The sequence below is a fragment of the Manacus candei genome, unplaced genomic scaffold, assembly GCF_025592945.1.
Source record: "Manacus candei isolate 608988 ecotype Guabito, Panama unplaced genomic scaffold, ASM2559294v1 h1tg000028l, whole genome shotgun sequence".
Taxonomy (NCBI): domain Eukaryota; kingdom Metazoa; phylum Chordata; class Aves; order Passeriformes; family Pipridae; genus Manacus; species Manacus candei.
The window spans coordinates 10,271,886-10,290,677 of NW_026138076.1; the positions used below are offsets into that span (position 1 = coordinate 10,271,886).

Sequence of the window (18,792 nt, forward strand, 5' to 3'; positions counted from 1 at the left end):
CCGTAACACTCTACCCTTGCTTCCAGCTTGACTTAATTTGCTGAGACAATGTGTCAGCCTCAGACACACACGTTTGAGGGCAAATGAGGGAAAGAATAATAAAAGAAGTCTGTCTATGACAGAGCATATTTTCATATAAATAAAAACCTTATTTTTATGCAAAGCTCATGGGCTCTAAACCTGAGAGATTAAACTTTAACATGGCAGGGTTTTTCTGACATGAAGGTAAAATAATACCTCCACTAACTCTTACCAGATGATTAAATGTCATACATTCACTTCAGTGATTTGTTAGATCTTATTCTTATACAGCAATTACATTAAGTGCCTGCAAAATAATAGGTTTTGCTTGCAAGTCTAAGTTCTGCATAAGCTCTGTCTCTTGATTAGCAGTAGCTTCAGTGGAATCAGAACCCTTGCAAATATTTAAAATACTCTATACTGGGTCAAATGTTTCTTTTTGTAAAGATATTCATGAGAGCTTTATGAACAGCCCTTTGTGAAGGAATGAACATCTCTCCATAGTGCAGAAAGCAGCTCTGCCTGTTATCTTAATATAGGAATTATTATTTGGTCCCATTAAGGTGAAACACAGCAAAATGAAACAAGAGAAAAGATGATAAGAGGTGGGGATTGTTTGGGCACTGCAAGTGGGTCCAAGTAGGAAGCCCTTAGACAACTTCTCAGTGCAGTGGGGTAGCTGCAATTTGGTGTTTGATCTACCAGCAGCTGTGTTTTGCAAAAGAGAAGGAGAGCATTCAGCTGCTCTCCACATCCCTCACTCACAGGGGAAGCCCATCTCAAATCAACATGACTGCTTGCAAGAACGGCAACACATGGCTTGGGAACTTGCAGGATTGTGGCTTTAAAAATAGACGTAAAATGATTTAAAAATTGGTAAAGCATGACAAAAATAGTACTGCATTATGAACTTTGTTTTTTCTTATGTTGTCAAAAGACCTTGCACCTGGGGCAACCAGGGATGTGGGCATTATCATGCTGTTCCTCCACTCCCCTACCACGTTCTCTTGTACCACCATACACAGGTAGATCCATGTGGGTGCTCTCCCCATGCACCATACACCAGAATACAACCAACCCCAACATTTTGTTGCCTCATGGATGTTCACAAGGACAGAAATTCTTGCTTGCTGCTGGCAGGAGACCCAACACACAGCTCCCATCAGCAAACCTGTTGAAAGCTAAAGCTGAAGCCCTGCTCTGAGGAGGGAGCAGTCTGCAGGAACAGGAGCATGGGCATCCAAACAGCCCCTTCCCAACTTTGTGCCCTAATCCTGAAAGTACTGCTTCTTTGCTCCCACATGTACAACACATCAATTCCCCTGATACAAATTAGGTACAGCTGGAAATGTTGCTACATCTCCAAAGTGACTGCAATTACTTTTGCAATGACAACAGAGAGGCATCACTGCCTTAAGGCCATGCCCTGCTGCAGCAAAAATGATCAGAGAAGCCCCAGAGGAAGCAAAGTCTCACTGTCCTGGTAACATTACAGATACTTTTTATGAATCTGACATATTAATAATTTATTTAGAAAATTTAGACCACATAATAATATAAATAATATAAATTCTGAAAAAAAAAAATCTCAGCCTCTCCTAGCTAACCCAGTCCATGTTCATCCATGATGAACCTTTTCATAAACTGCTGGACATATCAAGTAATGAAATTACTGCCATCTTTGAGAGGGTGATTATACCACCAAAAAGGTTAGCATAGAGGACATGTGACAGAGTTTTCACACAGATTGTTGTTTGCAATGTTTACAGTCATTCGTATTTATAACATTTATGTGCTGTCATAATATCTACATAATTAATTTTATGTCCTTTCAGGAAGATTAAAGCCTTAATTCCTCTTGAATGGTGTAGAAGAGAGGGGGAAGGCAATTTAAAATTGACCTGTTGATTACCAGAGTTTATTTCTACTTCTTCTATTACCTAAGAAAAAATAAGAGGAATAAAACACTTTAAGCAAGGAAACTTGTACAGATAAATGGCAAACCCCAGTGAAATAAAAAAAAAAGGCAATTATTACCGGGTTGAACTTCCATTCTTCAAGGCCCCTTCTTGTGGGAAGAGGAGAGGGGAAAAGAGAGGGAAGGAATCCTACATTCATTTACAACCACCACTGGCAGCCTCAGCAGAGCGTGGATGCCACCTTGGCAGTCTCATGCTTCTTACAGTAAAAACCATATTGACAGAAACTGGTTGCTGCACGGATGATTGGCAGGAGGAGATTTTAGAGGAGGTGGTGGTGCCATGCCTAATCAGACATCACCAGCATTTGCCACTTTGCTGCTGTGAAGGTAGTTTTCAACAGCTCAGATCCCATAGTTGTACAGTGTCTAGCACAGCTTGTCTTGGATAAAGAAAATTAAGTACTGATTTGTAAGAATGTCAGTGTTGTGACACTGCAGTAAATCAAGCTTCAGTCCATGGCAGAGACCTGAAGCACAGTGCAAATGATGAAGGAAGAACATTGTCATCTGGATTGCTAAATTTTCAGCCACAAGATGGAAAGAGAATGGTCACATCAGGACATGAAATAACCCCCAAGGCTGTGACCACAGTGAAAACCACTATCATGGTAACGTATTTTTTAAAAAGTTACCCAATAGCCTCCACTGATTTGACAGAGTTTGTACCTTACTGCTCTTCACTGGTTAGGAACTTGCAGCCACCAGAAGCATTTAAGAGAATAACCCAGACAAAAAGCATGGACAGTAAACATGGAGAGTAGCCAAGCCCACAGTTGTCCCATCCAAGAAGCATTTAACTAATCTTAAGCCTAAATACTGACTTACCACGACAGTTACACTGGCGGTAGTGTAGCAAGAGGAGGGCTCGCCAAGCAGAGAGGCAGAACCCCACTGCCTCTGCCCACCCACACCATCAAATATTAACCCAGCTGTTCAGGAGGCTGCACTTGGAAGTAGCATGGCACAAAATGGAAGAAACTTCAGGTAGTAAAAAGTGAGTAACAGAGGCTGAAAGGAAAAGATTTAAATGATGAAAGATATTGAGGAATTGGCTATCACAGGAAGGAAAAACTAGTTGCCTAAAGGCCAGAGAAACAGTGACGCAGGGCCTGGAGGGGCAGCTACTGGCTTAAATCACCAATGGTGAAAGACAAGCCACTGAGCAGGCATCACTGGAAAACAGAGGAGCAACACAGATGAGCAGCAGAACAGTTAGAGGAATTTAGCCCCAGTGGCTATGAAGTAGCATAGCTTGGTGGTAATGAAATCCTTAATCAAGGGTAAGGGTGGGAGCACATGAAAGGAAAAGGGATTCTGAATAGTACAGTAAGATTGACTTGGTTTGGGTTTTTGTTTGGTTTGGTTTTCTCTCTGTGTTTAAGTGATTAATGCTCCTGTTTTATTTTTGAACTTTGAGTGTGTGCATAACAAATCCTGTACCTGCTCATTAAAAGCAGATGCTTTTTCATGCCCTGTTTCTCTGCTGTACAACCCTGTAGGAGGTGGAGGTACTACTGAGGTGTTGTGCTCTTCTTAGCTAAATTGTGATAGCAAAGTCATTCTGCATCCTTCCCCCAGCCCCTGCATGGGCTGTTATCTCCTACGAATGTGCATCTCTGAGCGAGTCACAGCCATCCATTTATGTGGTTCAGCATGACACTGTATGGTGCTGGTCTGCAGGCATGCAAGGAAACCACTCTGCCACAGCGGCATTGTCAGCTGTGATGCCTTAAACCCCTAATGTTTTTTTTTATTTTTCTAATATTGGTAAGCCTTATAAGTTTTATAAGTAGATTTTAAAAGAAGCAACCCTCCCTCCTTTGTCCCTTGTCCCTTTCCCTCTAGCACCCTCGTTTACACATTCCTTAACCCTCTTACCCCATTCTATGCTCCCTATATCACCCCTGCCCCCGAATACAGCAGAAATGTTTAGTCTTTTGTCAAGGCAAGGCCTAGATTATTGGCAGAACAGCATATCAGGGCCTAAACCACAGAACACGGTCAAAAACTGGGTGACTATGTACCCTTTGTGCTCTGATGAAGATGAAGATGGGATGAACAGGGGGTCCCGAAATGCACCCCAGACCCATTTTCAGGGGGTGGACCCGGGGCGGTCCAGAGTAAAGGCCACAGGGTGGACACATCTAGGATTGGATGGATGGTATTATAAAATGTAACATCTCAGGCACGGCCTGCGCGCGCGTCTTGTAACATCTTTGCCTTGGCATAATAAACCCTTTCTTATCTCACCCCTAATTAACTGCTCTGGAGATTTTTTTCAGCACCTAACTCCCACGGCAACAACTGCCAAGTAAAGTTAGAAGCTCCTTATTCTTCCAGAGATGCTTTAACCTGGCCTTCCTTTCACCGCTCTACCTGTGAGCATGCTGCAACCAACACTTGCCTCGATACTCAGCTGAGAGCCTGGAGACTGCCATCTTGCTTCTAATGTTAAAAAGTACCCACATCAGATTGTTAGGAGGCTCTGTAGCTTTCACAGTTACAGAACTAGCTCTTTAATGAAGCATCAGCCCAGCTGCCAGTGGCTAGACCTGACCAGGTTAGGCGATGTAGGCATTGTCCCCATCTAGTGGCTCACCCACACTGGGGAGAAGAGTTGATCAGAGCCAAGAAGGAGGGAGCAGAGGTCTTCCTTCACCCTCACAAGCAAAAGCACAAAGCCCTCAGGTTACACAGGGTTAGCTGTGACCATACTCAAAAGGGTATAAACCTTACTGCTCCTGTTAGAGCACAGGGTTATGAGATCACACCACTTATTTCATATTCAGGACTTTATAATGAAGTATCAGGTTGAATGCTTATACAAAACTGTTTGCCTTTTGTAAAATTTTAACTGTTTTAATTTATTATCTTTAATCAAACTGCCTTCCGTGGTAACAGGCCTCCCAGGTTTCCCATTACCATGTTTTGTACCACTAACTTCTTCTACCCAAATGAAGGTTTTTTTCAGATTACACTGACTTTACTGTTCAAAGTGATACTATGTAAGAGTTGTGGAGAACATAGAGTGACCCATACTCCAATAATATGTATTATACAGTATTTTAGATTCAAAAAGGCAGTGATTCACATTTCAAAGATCTGACTATAAAATATTATGTAATAATTTGCACCAATTCTGGCATAGCTGCACTAAAGGCCAAAGGGGTGGGTCAGTCTGCCTAGATTTGAAACTTTGTTTGAAGGAAGGTTATAAAACACTAAGGTGCTCAAAATCTTATCATCATGCCTTGAGATCAGCTACCCTCCTACGTATATCTTTCTCTTTTTTTCTTTTCTCTTTTCACTTATTTTTAAATCTATTCTAACTAAAGAACAGTCACAACATTTTCTTTCTGCCTGAGGTGTAGTTAATTGGAGATTTGTTGTGGGCAGAGGCGAGATGCATACCTCCAGGTAGCAAGTCAGTAGCTGGAGGATAGCTGGTGATCCTGGAGATAAAGATTTAGCAGATAAGAATTCAGCTTGGCTTTTAAGACGGATAAGAAAGACTGTTAGAACTGGGTCTTAGAGGAAAAAAATTGTATTTAAAAGTTCAGCACAGTCAATACAGGATGCCTTTGAGACAATAAATAGGAGCTCCAAAACTACTTCTCTGCTTGGTCCCACCTTTAAGACAACTAGTTTTTCAAAGTTATTGTTAGTCAAAAAGTCCTTCTCATACCTTATAACAATCAAAGCTCTTTGTAGAGCCTTTAATGATGAAAGGCATTTCCAACTGAATAGAAAAATCCAGTGGTACAGTATAGTAGGTGAATAACCCCAACTTTTTAAGTTGTTCACAGCTCAAGCTGTGAAACCTAACAGAAATGGCATACTGTGCCTGCAAGCACAACAACTTCTCAAACCAGAACCAGACTGTTTGAAAAAAAGTGGTTTTCTCTGTTGCTCATGCTGGAATTTTCAGAATAAACCAATATTGGAAAAAGCTTTTCATTGTGGAATTACATAGCTGAAATGTCTGTTAGGAATGTATGGAAATATATTCTGCCTTTTTGTCTGTCTGTCTCTCACACGCCCACACAAACCTGAATTGCTCTTTCTGACAATTTCATGGATACAGAACTTTACTCAGCATGTTAAAATGGAAAAAAATCAGCCCAGAAGTAATTTGAGAATATTAGGAACAGCTGGTCAAGATTTGAGCGAAGAGAAGATCTGAATAAGACAGTACATATCCACATGTTAACCTACCCACAGTACCAGGAATATGTCCTAGGAATGAACTCACCTTAGTAGAAAGAAGTATTTCTGAGAAAACTTGTTGCTGGCATGTCTCTAGTTGTCAAATACTGTGTTGGTTGAGGTAGCAACTTCTGTGTCTTGCTTTTTTCAAAGTTCAGTAAACCCAGACTTGGACCAACAGCTTATGCCAGAACTACATGCTCAGACTCCAAGTGCAAAGATGTGTTGTAGCAAAATGGGCAGGCTGTGGGTAACTGCTGCCCAAAGGCACACGGTCTACCTACCCAAAGGAAGTCAATCATGTGGCTGAAGCAAGGCTATGTGAGCAATTATGATTGACTCCTAAAGGGCTTCCTAAACATATGCTCATCCTAATTGACATGATAAATGCCATCAGCATTTCACATACTAAATTAGAAAATTGCACAGTTAGTTATGTAACAAAAGGTGCGTTACCACTCCGATTTGGCTGATTGCTCTGACTGTGGCAAGACTGGCAACCTCACAAATACCACAAGCTTGCTTTCAGCCATTTGACCAAGTGACAAAACTGTATTTGTGTGGCTGGACAACCACATGCCCCAGCTACCTTCTAAGATGCTGGTAGCCAGAAACAAGTACAACATTCCAAGCGAACTGCATAAGGGAGTGTGTCCCAGGTCCTTGCTGCAAGTGAGTCTGCTGTGATGGGGAATGCAGACCATGTGTTCTCTGTGTGGGCCTGCCCTACTTAACTTTAAAATAACAATGCAATAGGCAGGGGAAAATGCATGGGAATGTGAAAATCGTAACTTAATACAGCGTCACAGTAAGTCTTAATCTGTCTTTGCAATACTCTCCCAGGGCCCCAAGTGGGTCAGCTGGGGAGGTGGGTGATGCTACCTTTCTGCCCTCCCAGTGCCAGGGAATGAAAAAGCTGATGAAGAGGGAATGAAAAAGCAGTGGAGGACTTCTTCCCCACAGGATACTGAAGCCTTACACCTCAACCTGCCTCTCACAGCCATGGTGCCTGCCACCCTCAGACCACAGAGCATCTTCTCACATGTGCCCATGAGATAATATTTAATAACTACAAAGTGCAGAACATGTGATGGATAGCCCTGCTAATAACACATAATAAAATAAGCCAAGCTTTAATTACATTGTGCCTTTACAACTGCTTCTCTGATCCAGGAGTTTCTTAATGCTTGACAAACTACTTAATAAGTTCTCATAACACCCTGTGGGGACCTTTTTTTAGAAGCAGCCCACAGCATGGTAAGGTGAGAAGGGGAAGGGGCACCTAGTTGCTCCCACGCCATGGGGCCAAGGCCAAGCTTCTGTCACAAGAGTCCTCGTGAAGCAATCTGAACAGAGATGTTCTCAGATCTGATCTGAGGGAAAGTCCTCCTGAATTCTAGGACTGCATTCTCTGCTTTGTGAACATGGACCCATGGGAGGACAGTAGCAACTTGCAGCATCTCGCTCCTTAGAGTGACTTGTCTAAACAGGAGAAGCAAATGCTTGAGTTAAAACCTCTGGTCTGTTGCGCTCAAAAGCAAAATTAAGCAAATTCAATGGAGTAAGGATTTAATTATCTGTATCTCAATTCCACTTATGTTGCACCTAACTCCAGTACTATAATTTAGATATAATTATTATTCTATTAGATATAATAATAAAAATCATTAGTAAATATTATATACAATATATAATTTAAATTGCAGGTCTGTAAACGTCTGTAACTTAAATTATATCTGTGTCTTACTCTTTCCTCCTCCTGCCACTTGGATCCACAAAAAATGACTGAATAAACACATTCTAACCAGAAAAAAACTAGTCCCTTTTGAAGAACTGCACAAAACAGCGACACTCTGATCTTTAAAATAACACAATCTGAAAGCATTCCCTCTCACCCAGTCCCAGGGTCACAGCCGCTGGAGTCCAGTCCCATTCAGGAACCTGGAGAAAGGAGAGGACAAGCACAGGTAAGGTAGCCAACAAGTAAATTTCAACAGCTTGGAAGAGTGGCCCAGCCCGGGGAGAGCCTATGAAATCACAGGCAAACATGCAATATGCAGCCATAAATTGAAATTTCAGTGGGCACGGGGAAGAAATTTTGATGAGCTTACAGACATTTTGCAATGCCAAGTGCTGAATTTCACATTTAAGAAACAAGCAGTCTTTGAAAGAGGGAGACATACTGCACACTGAAGAGGCTGAACCCTGAAGCCCAGTAACTGTGATCTATCAGTTTTCTGGGGCTAATACAGGTTACTTTTGGGCTCTTGAACAAACCTCTCTTACGAAGTAGTGCTGACAGTGCCCATTTATATCTGCAGATAGTCCTTAATGCTCATCTGGGAGTGAGCTGTGCAGTATAACTTTCTTCCAAATGGAAAGGACTGGATAAACACAAAGTATTCAAGCAGGAGTGGAAGCAGGTCTCTCTAGATAAAGCTGTGCAATAGTTTCTGTTCCAGGGCATCTTTTTTTTTTTTTTGTAGCAGGATAATGACTAATATCCCTGTCCAACCAATGTCACGGCAAGTAAGTTTTGTTTATTATAGTGACCAAGCCCTCAGCTACCAAAACACATCCTCTAGAGCCTGGTTCTGCCCTCATCTGCTCAGTGCTGGGAAACAACATCCCTGAGTATGTGAGTACTACTCACTGTTCTTGATTCATCACTGTTTTAATTGGGGCTTTGTGGGAACTTCCCCAAAGCCCATTGCCAATTAGCATGCATGTGCTGCTGATGGCCTTGTAATATTCTCCTTAAAAACAAGGGGCTTACTAAGGTTTTGTCAGCCAGGACACACGAGTGACACCAGCCTGGGAAAGATAGTTAAGTCTGTGGCTGAATAAATATCTGCTTCCAGAACCGGTTCTGTGGGTGTGAAGACCAATTGTGTGCTGTTAGCTCTGTGATGAGAAACCAATTAGGAATTACATGCTCAAACTGTCCTGCTTCCTGCATCCTTTCTCATGATCAGATGTGATCTGCTGCATTCATGCAGGCAAGAGGATTTTTTAATTCTTTGAAATTCCTCCTACAAGTCACAACTATTTCCGTGCCTCAAACACTTTTTGACTCAATCTAAACTGCAATATTCTTTTAAATAATAGTAGTATGATTAGATGACTTCTCAGACTGCAACTATGAAAATCCAGAGCTATATTTTTCAGAACTGTGTTGTACTTGCAAAATCCTCTGTGAACTGATACTGTTAAATATATAGCACAAAATCATCTTTGAAGGAGAAAATAAAATAAAATAACAGCATCACCTGTATTTTTTTAACATCAGCATCTCAACAGTAACTATACCATGTATCTGTAGGCATGAAAAGCAAAAGAGTAGGGAAAAGACAAGTAAAAAATAGACAAGAATTATATCCAAAATCCAATCAAAACTTACCTCTTTTCAGACAAGCCATTTTCTGAAAGATGTATCAGTCCAGACAGAGAAATAGCCATCATTCCTTAACAAGAAATTACTGGCAGATGAAAACCATTACTTTATTAAGACTCTTTGTTTTAGTAAGGATGTTGTAGGCATATTAAAGTAAAACTGGAGGACCAATGAGAGAGTTACCAGGAGCAGCTAGACAGGTAGGAAGTCTGAGTGTTTAGTTCCTTGTAAAGGACTAACTGATGTTTACTCAGAGGAATGGGAGCAGTAGGCATTGGGAAGCTGTTGTATGCAACAGAAGCTGCCAACTAACCATTCCCTGAACACGTATTGAAGGTGAAAGTTTATCTTCCATGTTGAGTCCCTTTGAATCACATAATTCAGGTAACAATCCTATTTACAGATTCAGTTTGAGCCTTTGGGAAAAGCCTTGGAAACATCAACTGTACACTTGTGCATCCCAGCTTCTAGGAGCACAAATTTCAGTGAAAGAATGGGACATGTACTGCAAACAAGTGCTAAGTCAGGCAGCCCTGCAGGACACCAGTGCCCAGCCATTTTAATAAGAGAGGGGCCTCATTAGTCTTCTCAAAAGCACCTCCATATCAGCCACAGGCCTTCACCTGCCCCTGCAGTATCTAGCCCTGCAAACAGGGCTGAGGGCTCCAGAAATACTGGACTGCTTCCCTCCAGCAGCCAGCCTGGAAAAGACTCTCTGCATTTGAAAGCCTTTTTTTAATTTACCTTGCTTCTGGAAACAATGCTGTTTGATTTCCTGGTTTGCAGTGAAATGAAGCTAATCTATCATCTCATCCTGCGTGCAAGATTTATTCCCATTTTACAAAAGAAAGGCTATGCTCGGGGAAGATGCCAGCACCTTCAAACTTCTTCCAAAAGACAATTCAATTTTCTCTTCTGACAGACGATCTCAACCCAGAGCCAGGAAAATTCTTCTTGCCAACTCTGTGTACAATGAAGTCCTGATGCAGTTAATGCTCAAACACATGGGCTTGAAACACCCATCCAAAAAGCAGAACCCATGTGAGCAAAGGGGAGGAGACTTGTACAGGACCACAAACAAGTAAGAGAAGTTAGCAGTGGGAGAAAGAATATTTTCAGGTGGCAAAGAAAAGATAACAAGGAAACAAACTTTCCCGGATTAATTCAATTTATATTTTTGGAAAATACACATAAACTCTGAGTTTTGGGATGGAAGAATAAAATACCAAATTAGTAACAGATTACTTCCTTTCAGTCTTAGGAAAGTGGATGTGAGTATTGAGGATACAACTCCTCACATGGCAGCAGCTTTCCAAATGCCTGACAGTGAATCCTGGCTTTTATCTGCAGATCAGCATTTGTGCTTTTCCAACAACAGCAGATAATAGACAGTGCTGTTTCAATGAGTTGATGGAGCTGCCTTGATATTGTTCTGCATGAACATGAATGATCAAATGAAAAGAGCTTGGGAGAGTGGGATGACCAAGGAGCTCTGTTACTACAGGAGATTGCGGGAAAAGTGCCCAGTATAGTCACCTAACGTACAGTTGCTTTTCCTGCTGTTGGATGAACCCTTTTCTAGTCATCAGGCACTGTAGGAAAGCATGGAATATGTCTAATATGCATATCTTTCCTGCTTTTTATGATTTTCATTGGTAGATGTCAAGAAGTTCATCCATGGTCATTAAAAACACCCCAAAACATTACGATGTTCAAACATGTGAACAGGTCCTGCTGATTTATGTACTTGGACCTCTTGTCTACAGAATACTCTAAGTATGTATTTCAGTGTGTGAGGATGTCCACATATCCTCATTGCAGTTTTGGGTTCTATGTTGGCATGTCCGTGCAAATACATGAACAATCAGGCTTCTGGGTAGAAATCAAATTTATAAGAAGTTATTTCTATTCATTCATATTCACAGGTATGCAACCCCTGCATATACCTCTACTGAATTGCAAGATGATTTGAGTGAAGAACTGATAAGCTGAAGTAAGTGGAGGATAACATGAGCTAAAGATAACAACTAAACCAAGTTCTCTTTCTTTCCTCACTTCAGCTGCAGTTATATGCATAAAATCAAGCAGCAAGATACAGCAGCAGTGACTGTAGCCTCAATTTACCTCCTACAGCTGCAGTGAGACTGTGGGTTTTAACCTGGGGGGAGGGGGGAAGAAATGGATTTCCAGAGGATTAATAAAATGATGGGCTAAAAAGCAGCTGCAGTACAAATGGCACCTCTCCACACATAATCAGTTGGATTTCAACACAGTTTACAGAAGAAATAGACTTTCTTAACAACAGGGAAGGCAGAAACCCAAACACATCTGATTAGCAAAAAGGTAATGAACTAAGCACAGGTACTTTGCATACTAGCATGTAGTAGGTATGTAAGTAGTTTAACACTAACTACCAAGAAACACAGCAACCTACAGGTACGTTATATGGCCTTCTCTGTTAGATTATGAAAATGATCTCTGCATTAGATTATGGGGAGGCTGAATCACTAATGACAGTCAGAGTAGATATTTATCACTACCTGGCTGCATGGCGCTCCAGAGAGTGCAGGCTGAGGTTCGGACCTGCTCCCCCTGCCACAAAATGAGGCTGATTTGTTTACCAGATCATCTTCTTCCACCTTTGCTCCTCTTGAACAACTCATGCCCAATTGAAGGGGGAAAGTGGGAACAGCACAAAACCCGATACAAGTCTTTCAACTCACATATCTGGCTTTAGCTTGCCTCTCATCTGCTGCTGGCAGAGTCCTGCAGGTGTAAAATCCCCAGGCTGGGGCTGGCGTGGCCAGGCAGGGGCTCTGCACTCCACCTTCAGCCGTGTTGCAGCAGGCAGAGAGCGGTCGGTGGCCGTGTCAGACCGGGAAGCCTGTGGTATGACAGAAGGTACAGAAAAGCTGAATTGCATAAACCTGAGCAGTTTAAGGTTTAAAAGACCACACCCTTCCAGTCATGTCTCCCGCAGGCAGATAAGCAGGCTGCTCATACAATAGTGTAATTTGAAGCTTTTACTTTTCTTTCCGGCATATACCAAACTTTGTTTTCAGTCAGGCTCTTACTTGCAATTCTTTTCTTCTTTTAGATTGCCAAATGAACCATTTAACAGTCAAGTGGACCATTTTAAAAATTGCTTCAAGATGAAAGATTCATGTTGACTTTCCCTTTGGAAAAGGAAGATGAGGCCCACAAGTTCTAACCCCAAGTCTATAGTTTGGAATTTGAATATTCACCTTGTTCCTGTACACTTGAAGTTGGTGGTAAACTCATGAACCATATAAGAGCAATTTGTAAACTCCAGAATCAGCTCTCTGAAAATACAAGCTTTGTTAATTTTCTGAACGCTGCAAAATTAAGACTGTTTCAAACCCTCTTACTGAGTCATTTTCAGTTTTTAAAGTACCCAAGAAGGGGATAAGATGTGCACTGTAAATGAAGTATTTGCTGCTGTACTGTAATGCAACAGCTGAGTGTGAGTGTTAGTAACAAAAGCAGTGGCAGCAAAAAAGATCTTTTTTCAAAAAATATTTTCAGTGGAGGAAAAGAAACCCTCATCTTCCAACTATATGAATCACTAATAAATGCATCTTCAGCCATCTTAAGCATTTGCTTCTAAGGAAGGAAGTGTTATTCAGGAAGCAAGGCAGCTTTGGAGATGGACTTGAAGCAAGAAACTGCAGTATATACTAAAAACAAGAAGGAAATCCCCAGGCTCTGATATAAACATTTATGGCTACCAGGTCTTGGTCTCCAATTCACTCTTACACGAGTTTGTTTCCCTTCAAACATTTTAAAAGCATACTTGCTGCTTGTGACTATAAAATCCCATGTTAAATATTTATTAGAAGAAATCATCAAGGGACCTGTCAAGTCCTACCAGCAAGTGTGACAGTCGTACCCTTAGCCTGATGGATGCTTCTTCGCAATAATATTTACCTTTCCTGCCCTGACAGCACAGCACCTCTGCTCCAAGTTGCTCTAGGAAACCTGGGATGGGTCCCTGCCAAGCCAGCCTGCCAGTGCTCAGTGTGCAGTTGTTCAAAACCCAGCAGTACTGTCCTGGATCTGGGGCATTGTGCAGCTGCTGCTCTTCCCCCAGGATGGGTGCAATACTGAGAGACACAGCCTGCACGGGACCAGATGTCCACGGCAGTCACAAGGCCAGATATGAAAGCCTCATGCGTCAGTCGCCTGCAAAATTGAACTATGCATATGCAACGTTCTTTTAAAAACACGCTTAAGCTACAGAAGCTTAAACATTAGCAAATATATCCCTGCAGAGCAAAGCCTGAATTTAAATCCTTCCTCTCATGGGAGGTCTCTCCGAGGCTGCTCGCCCCAGATCAGAAAGCCCAGAGCCCTGTTGCCACAGGTGACCACATCAGACAGTTACAGACTTAATTTCTGTTTTAGAAACTAGCCAAGTTTTTACTCCCTCCCACTGCCAGAAGGCTTTTCTAAGTTTCCAGACTAACGGCCAGTTCGAATTCATTGTTCTCACACTAATGTTACTGGATTGCTTAATAGCCTTTCCCATTTCATGATATGTTTTCCTGTTTTCCTTTCCACTCAAACTCTCTAAGAAGTTCTTCTGCTCAGAAGAAAGGCTTTTCACTGCTCTTCACTCTCCTGCTCACCCAAACAACCCTCTTGGGCACTCATTCCTGTCCGAATTTTTCCTCCTGGAATGGCATTTATACTTCCTTACACACACCAGGCAAATCATTTCCCTAGAAGATGAGTTTTTTTAATGTCTCTGAACCAAAGAACTCGTGATCTGTACCTGTTGATGGAAGATCCTAGCCAAACCTATCTTTCATCTGCTGGGAAGATTGAAGCTATCCTTTGAAACTATCTCCAGCCTGTGTATTGCATTATTTATTGATTCTCTTCTTTGCCCGCAGCTGGCAAAAGGCTCTGGCAGATTTTCTTCACCAACAGCACAGAAAAGCAAGAGCATTTGCCAACTACAATTCATTATTTTGCATCAAAATGACAGCAGCATCTCATGGATCTGACCGGTGCAGTGCACTGACTGTTTGATAAACTTCTAATTCCCTGTTACAGATTCATACACTGGAGGCAAAAAACCCCCATATTTATGTCTGTTTAATTTTAAAATAAATTTGTACATTTATCTCAAGCTATGCAAATAGATGTACAAGGACAGACATTTTCAGCTGCAGATATTACATACTTCAGTACTGTTGAAATTAATTCCAGGAGGACAACATGCCATAAGCTATACTGTAGTAAACTCATTTATTTACTTCAACTAACTGATTTCAGCATATATTGAAATCATTGGCACTGTGCCAGCTAAGTTAGAAGATTAGTCAAGTCAAATTATGGGAAATTGTAATAGTGAAATATTAGTTGATGATATTGTAGTGGATGCCATCTGTGTTGGGTTGAAAAGATCACTGTGTCCTGCAAACACAGAGGCCTGTGCAGCTCTGTGAAACTGGAGCAGAAGAGTCAGGGGGCAGGTCAGCTCTTTGCCTGTCACTGGCCACTCTCTTCTAGCCCCTGGTCCTGGCCAACCAGCAGACTGCTTGCAAAAAGGGAAATGAAAGAGCTATCTCCAGTGCATGTTGCATTCCTGTCCACACAGTTCTGGCAGGGGACTGAGCTATGCTGTCTCTTTCAGGTCCTCAACAGCATTGGAGATTCCTTGTGTATTTCTGTGATATACCCACGATGGTAAAATACACCCTTGTCCCTGAGCCCCATGGACGGATGGTAGGATGGGGACCAGGAGGTGGAAGTTGGGTAGCCCTGGCTGGCACTGCCTCAGTGGAGAAGCGATGGAAGGAATGGTGCCAGGAAAGGAGCATCAAGGGCTGTGGGTCACAGCTTAGGGTTGTGGGGACAGACCAGAGAGGAGGAGATTGAAGTCCCCCAGGATACACTGTCTCTCCTGAACCTCCACGATGGCAGGCCACATACACATCTGGCATGAGCATTTGATTCAATGTTCTCACATGGGATTGCACCTTGACTTGTAGGGACATACAGGAGAACAAGAACAAGCTCTGAGAGAATAATCAGGTGTTGAAACAACTCCAGAATGTAGGCCAGCGTTTTCATGTCAGTTCCCTCTCTTTTTTTCCCTTTGTGGAAAATCAGCAATCTGAATTGGATCACAAAATATAAAACTATTGCCAAGTACTTGTACTATGGACTCTTTGGGGACTACTGAGTGTCACTGACGGTCTGCTTGGAAATGAGACTGCACTCTGCACTCATTAATCACCAATATTAAAGAAGCAATTCTGTACAGTGTGACAGTTTAAATAAGATGTTGACTTCCAAAGTTGACCTACTTGGTGTAATTTACAGTTGGCAAAGATCTTACACAGTGTATGTTACTCTGGGAAGTCATGTTTCACTTATCATAAGAATTTACTGGATCTTCTGTATCCTGTATCTTTACATTTTCTTGATGACTCCTGAGAAGGAAGAAAGTAAAAACTAGAGTATTCTAATATTTTGTCCTCAATTAATTAACCAATACTAGTACCAGACTACTGTTTTTCTGAAATGGACTGCTTTCATGGACTAAGACGGCACAGGATTAAATATGGCTCTACTGGGAAAAATCCCCAAACAGCAATTTGTGCCATACCAGCAACTAAAGTCATCCCACCATAGAGCTCACATGGCATCCATCAGGAAAGGCTCTGATTGGAAAAGCCCACAGACTCAGCTGTAAAATCTCAAGTAAAGCTTGGGGTCCTTCCACCTCCTCCAGAAAAATCTGTGAGCACATGAACTTAACATACATAAGCAAAACAAACATTCAAGTGGCCAAATTGCTCTGGCTGCAGGGAGAGGATAATATTATAGATAGGCAGGCTCTATATGTTTTCCCTTGGGAGAAATTCTTGAAGTTAAAAGATTAAGCTGGTCTCTCAGCACATTCATTAGTTAAATTACAAAGAAAGCTCATTACATAACGAATCCTGGGACAATTATTTTTATCTCATCAAGGTTCACAGTACGAGTGAATTGCTGACCAAGGTAACATTAGGACCTTCTGCAGGATGAAAGCTCTCTGATCTATTAGAAACATCAGTCCTGTGCCCTACTCCAGTTTTCAGATTATTTATGCCTTTTTGGAAGGATATGTTTGCTGCAGTTCCTCTAGTGTGGGAGGAAGGACTGAAAAAAGCTGGGTTCACTCTCTAGAAGTGGGCAAAGAAAGAAAGAGAAATTAAGTGACTTTCTCCTAATTACCAAAGAATTCTCTGGCATAAAGAGAGATTCTAATTCTCCCATACGTTGTTATACACAGTAAAGGGAATAGCATAAGGCAGAGTAAAATGTCTGTACTGAAAGCATGTACAAGTACATACTGTGCTCAGTCTGCTCTTGAATTAACTTTCACAGCCAGGTTTATATACTGGGAGCAGTTCATAGAGTTCAAGATTAGAAGAGAGATGGAGGTCATCTTTCCTGACTTCTTCCATGTCACAAGCTGCATATCCCCTGCTCTGTGCCCTTTATGGAAACCAATGCCTGGGTTTAACCAGGAGTCTTTCTAGAAAAGCACTCCACTAAGTTTGAAGAACCAAAATGTAGCGAGTCCACTGGTCCACTAAGTTTGAAGAACCAAAATGTAGCGAGTCCACTGGTCTCTTTGGTAGCTTGTTCTGGAAAGTAATTGTTCATACTTGTAAAAACGTATGGATAATTTATTGCTAATTTGATGACACTGCTTCCAGTTATTGTCATCAACTCATGTTATGCGTTTCCTGGCTGGCTGAAAGAGCCTGTCCTGAGGTGGTGTCTGTATCTTGTACCACTGCCTGTGTTACATTCATGCTGACATCCGCATCTATTTTTTATGGGGAACAAAAGGACTGTGGTATAAACCTGTCAATATAGCAGGTGTATTACCTAGCTCTTAGGTAAGATTTTTGCTATTCCCTGCATTCTCCTCCAACTTTTAAATCATCTTTTAGAGTGCTGGCTGTATGTGACTGATGTCATTGATGTTACTCTGTGAATCTCTCCACATGCATACAATAGTATGAAGACAGACAAAGTGAGACTCTTGCCCTGGTTTATTTTACTTCTGTGCACATACTCAAGGATCACACTAGATATTTTGCCCTGTCACCGGGCTATGACTGCATTCTAAGGTTGTGCATTAAGATCTCCAAAGTCTTTCCAAAGTCTCTGGTTTTTTTTCTTAAGCTGTCTCCTCCATTTTGGTAGATATGCTGCATGTTCTCTGTTTCCAAGTTTATAAGTTTGCATTTGGCCATATTAAAGTGTACTTTTTTAAAACTGAAGTCCATTTTTAGGCAGTTTAGATTCCCTTTTCTGTAGCACCATGCATAATGATTGAGTGGTTTGGTATTTTTCCTGCAAGACTAAGATGTGAACATTAACAGAAGAGGGTTGAGTCCCGATCTGGGTCTGGAATCTCACTAGAAAAATCTTTTTAGTGTGATTTTGCATCAACTCCTTTTGATATACCAGCTCTTTGCCACTGCACATGTTCTTACACAAGAAAGTAAAATGCAACCTTTTTCATCAAATTATGGTGGGATATCAAACTGAACTCTTTCAGGGTCTTTTATGCCTATATAGTTACTTTTTAACCAAGTGGGTAATCTTACATTAAAAAAGCAAATCAAGCTTACCTGACAAGACCTGAATTCAAGGAAAACATCATCGGCTGCCATTAATAATATTCCTGTTCTTTATACTTGAATTCCCATATCAGCTTCTCTATTATTTTGCTGGAAGTGAGGTCAGGCCAGCTGCCCTGTTGTTATCAGAATTATCCTGTTTGTGTTGTTAGGACATTGGCAAAAAAAATGAGCATGCTTTCAGTCTTGGAAAATTTCTCCTATGTCCCCAAATTTATTAAAAGTTCACAGCAGTGGGCCAGACAGTTTCTCAGCCAATTTAAACAAAAACAAACAAACAAAAATTTAGGATGCATAGCTGTAGGTAATAGAAGGGCTACTGCTTTAAAGCTTTTTCCTCAAAGTAGGAGTTGTCCAAGACTCTTTTAGGTTGGAAAAAAGTTCGTCATCCACACATGATATGTGTACATCATCTTGTTTCTTTCCAAACATAAGCCAGAAATATTTTCTGAACATTTTAGCCATCTATACATCTAATATATTTCTTATTAATAGTTTTAGTGCCTTCGACCCTT

At 41.4% G+C, this 18,792-nt stretch overlaps 1 protein-coding gene across 1 annotated transcript in view; it reads right to left on the reverse strand.

The window, feature by feature from the left end:
- Window positions 1-18,792, reverse strand: part of LNX1 (ligand of numb-protein X 1) — a 111,713-nt gene that overhangs the window by 67,457 nt on the left and 25,464 nt on the right. Inside the window, exon 2 of the mRNA XM_051790380.1 lies at window positions 12,326-12,486. The gene's annotated coding sequence lies outside the window, so the exon portion shown is untranslated. The remainder of the gene's footprint in view (window positions 1-12,325; window positions 12,487-18,792) is intronic.